We start from the raw sequence: 4,573 nt of genomic DNA, 5'->3' as shown, positions 1-4,573 counted from the left end.
TTTGTCAGTCGTGGCTCTGAAAGAGAAATCAATTATAGGGTCGTTCGATTCTGTGGAATTATGCTATTGTTGCATTTGAATTATTGTTTGATTCGTTGGAGACTGTTTGCATTCTTTTATTTTGTTAGATGGTGGATATTAGTACTATTTTTTATGCTCCATTTTTTGGGATTTTAGAAAAACTAAATTTTCAATTAGTCCTAAGCATAATGTGATTGAAAAATGTGCCTAGAAGCTTAATTATTATGCTTGAAAATTTAATCATTCAGTATTGAGTTGTATTTGAGTGTGGCCAGTGTACAAATACTAGTCTCTTATTACTTCTTATATATTTGGTCATTGCAAGTATATATACGAGTGACTTATTACTTCTTTCAATTTAATTATTCTATTACTGAAATTTTACAATATTATTTGACTCATCAATTGAATAATATAAACATGTTGAGCATAAATTTGAAGAATAACTTTACTAGCTTACCAACAAATAAGAGAGCTATTATTCAACATAACTTTAAAGATTATACTTTTGTGTTAATAATTTCTTATTTTGTTTTTGGAACAAATGGCTACTTCAAATGGAAAAATGATGTATACTAGAGGGAAAAAATTAGAAATAAAGAGGGTTAACGTTGACATACCGAACCAGTTTTTCATCCAAGATTTGTTGAGGATAGAAGTTTATTGTGAGCATCCAATAAACATTCCAAATGTTGTTGATAATAGTGCTCGAAGAACAAAATCTGCCCCTTCTCCTCCAAGTAATACTGCAACGACGCCAGATAGCATCTGATCGAAGACTTGTGCAAGGAAAATCCCCACTCCAGCTAAGAAAAAGAGAGTAGGAGAGAGTGTTGTGGTTGAGCAGGCCCAACTTTGACAAAACCTCTACACCCAAGCCCAACAAGCCCATATTTTCCCTTCCACAATCCAACTTTCAACCACCACAGACTCCCTGCCAAGTTGAAGAACATATTAACCAAAGAAACCCAGCCCAAACCCAAAATCAATGTGTTGAATTCTCCCCCACCCCATCTCAAAGGTCTAGGATTCAAACTCTAGAGAGTGCAATTGAGGAAAAATGTGATAAAATGTGTGAAGAGTGTGTGGATGTGTTGTGTACTTAGAATTAGAGGTTGTCCAATCCATTGAGGTACTTAGAATTGGGAGTTGTCCAATCCACTGACTAAAAAAAAAAATATCAAAACTAATCAGAGATCTCCTAGATCAGCATTTATGGAAACTGGGGATGCTGAGAGTGTGCAGCCAATTCTAACTACAATCAAGTATTAGAAACTGAAATTTTGACACGATATATCCCTTAGTCGGTAGTGAAACCAGCAGTGTAAGGACGGGGTGCAGCTCAAGAACCACCTATAGTTAAAGAACCATTTGTTGCTCAAGAATTAGTTGCATCCCACTATGAATCTCAACCTAGTTGAGAACTTTCAACACACCTTGGAGTCTTAGAACCTGAGCAGAATACCCAGACAAAGGATGTAACTAATGAGCAAGAGGGTTGAAGTAGGGTTAAAAAAGTTAGAAATCCTAGATGGCACCCTTCTATTGGTCACAGATTTATTCCTAATCCTAATCCAACAAAACATCCTTCCATCTATATAATGGTTGATGCAAAAGATTATTTTTAATGAAGAACCAGCTTCCACTATTATGAATCTGAAAATATGCATACTATTAATAATGAAAAGGATCAGTGTAAACCCCACATAATTGATAAATAATCAGTTAATAAATTAATTATTAATAAAAATTAAAAAATTAAAATTTATTAATCTAAAGAGATAAAACTAATAAAAATACGAATTTTGACACTAATTTTAAAAGTTTCGATCTAAAAATTAGTCAATAAGCCGAACTAATTCAACCGGACCTAAACCGAACCCAAAGCCCATCTTATAAAAGCTAAAACTTGCATCATTTCCCCCAAAATCACATTGAATCACACTGAAAGGGGAGGAACACAAGGAAAACCTGAACCCTTTGCTCTCAAATTTCAAGTCATCATAATTTTCAATCTGGAGTTCCGATCGCTGCATCGTTTGTGGCCACGCGACCACCGCGTCGAGCTCTACAAAACTAATCAAACAAAGTGGTAAGTACCTAGCTATTTCTTACTCAGCCTTCCTCTTTGTAATTTGGAAAATTTGGATTTTGATTTTGAGAGATTATGTAATTTTGGTGTTTTAGGATTGAATTAGCCTTGAAAACTTGTTGGGTCTTCTCCCAAATGACCGTGGATAAGGTGAGGAACCACTAAATCTTGTGAATCATTGATAATTATGAACCTTATATTGATTTTGAGTGATATTGTTGGTATTAGATTAAATTGTATGTGTTGGGATCAAATTGATGGTATTGGAGGCTTGAGATTGAACCTTGGGAGTTGAGTTAGTGATTGGTGAGAAATTGGAGCTTTGAAACTTGTGGAATGGAGGAATTTTGATGTGTACGAGTATTAGGAAGGAATCGATTAATGTATGATTTTGGTTTTTCATAGATAATATATAATGTCACTTGAAAATATAGTCTAAATGACCATAGGATAGGTCGAATTATGTAAGTATGTTAAGGGTTAGTAACCCTGATGAAAATATTAAGTTATCTTGAGAATGAGTTGATGATTGATGATTTTGAATGATTGATGACGATGATGATTAATGATGATGGTAGCTTGATGAATAATGAGTTATATTATTTTGATTTTTGGATTGTTTGGAGTGAAAATGAATATAATTGAATAAATGGTATAATGTGGACGAGATGGAATGGATATAAACTTGTTTTGTCTACAAAAAGGATAGGTATGTTGTAATAAATAAGTATTTGTTTTCCTTTAGTCGTATTATTATTCGGTGTGTAATCCTCCTTTACTTGCATAATGTATAAAGTTTGTTTGGGAGGCTTATGCAATTGATCGGATCGATCCAGACGTGATTCCTCTTGAAATTCGTCAGTATTCGGCTATTTGGAGTGTCATAGTTCCTCTTATATATCTTTTGAATATATTGAGTGAAATGCATCTGATAGACTGAGGAGGCAATTTGTCTTGACTCAGGGCGTTCCTCATCAAGAGCGGGATCAAGGTGAAGCACACGGCGATGTTCTGACAGGTCTCAAGAATCAAGATTGGTCTGGAACCCACTCAATTTAGGTTATGCATTGGACGAATCAGTATAGTCATGTTCTTGTCGAGCACATGGTGCCCTCACAGCATCATCTAGATATTTACTTGCATTAGTACCGAGGTACATATGGCGACCACTTGCATCTGTCAGATCTCGTACTGCAAGAGAATCAGGAGGGTGATCCTATTCATAATCAGGAGAATCAACAAGCACAACCACCACCACCACCACCATCACCACCGCAACTGCCACCGCTACCGCCACAGACACAAGCACAATAAGAGCCTGAGCAATTCACACCATACATTCCTGACACGCATTCTGCGGATTATTCTGTGGGCACTGTTACCATACTGAGAACCTCTGGTTCTCACCCATGCAGATTTTGTGATTTTCAGATGCAGGACGTGAGGCTTCTTGCTGAAGCATGCTGGAGACTTCTGGATTAGCAAAGATCCTTTGTTCTCGGGACTCTATTTTGGTTTATATGTTTTGCTTAGATACTTTTATCTCCACTGAATAATACAAACTATGATGACTCCTCTTAGAGGAGATTTTGGAGAATAGGTTTTCTGTATTTATGTCCCTTCGAATTTTCTTGGGGTTTCTTATTTTATTTACATGTATATATTGCTATGCTCGAACCGGTTATCTTCGCAACCGGATTTTGAGTTTTGATATTCCTATTTTTGACACTCCTTTGTATATATATAATCTCACGTTAACCTATCCTTTATTCGTCACGTCTTCGATCGGAGTGTTGTGCTTTCGAGTTGTGATTTTGTTTTACCCCTTTTCCTTCAAAGACTCCTAGTTATAATCAATTATTCATACTACTATACGTACTAAATTTTTATTTTAGAGGTCGTAATACCTTACAATTTCTAAATTATGACTTAAACATAAGACTCTGTATGGTAGAGTGTTATACAATGCACATCCAAAAATCTTAATTTTTTTTAAATATTTAAAGTCCGGATTGGTTAATTATTGATTTTATATTATTCATTTTTAATAATGTAGCATCTTATTAAACAACATTTTAGTCGTTTTTCTTATTTCCTAATTATCCCGCTCAACAACAATCGAAGGAACTAGAAATCAAACCCAATTCATGGTGATATAAACCAAGTGAACCGATATCATTGACTAAGAATTCACAAATGAAATTGGTCCGATGTTAAATCAAATTATAATGACGGCCTTTAACATTCCTTTGCTTATTGTGATGCTTTTTTCCATGTCCCATGATACCCGCTAAAATTAAAGCAACAAGAGTGGGTAGTTGCAACTTGCAAGACGCCAAAAGGAAAGGGACCCAACAGCTAGCTCCTCCTCCCGTCGATTCCAGCCTCTCTCAATTGAAACGCTCATAAGATATATGACATTCCAACTTTATTCTTAACAATACGGCAAAAGATGCCTCT

The sequence above is a fragment of the Arachis duranensis genome, chromosome 7 (assembly GCF_000817695.3).
Source record: "Arachis duranensis cultivar V14167 chromosome 7, aradu.V14167.gnm2.J7QH, whole genome shotgun sequence".
Classification (NCBI taxonomy): Eukaryota; Viridiplantae; Streptophyta; class Magnoliopsida; order Fabales; family Fabaceae; genus Arachis; species Arachis duranensis.
Note: the sequence above shows the minus strand (reverse complement) of the source record.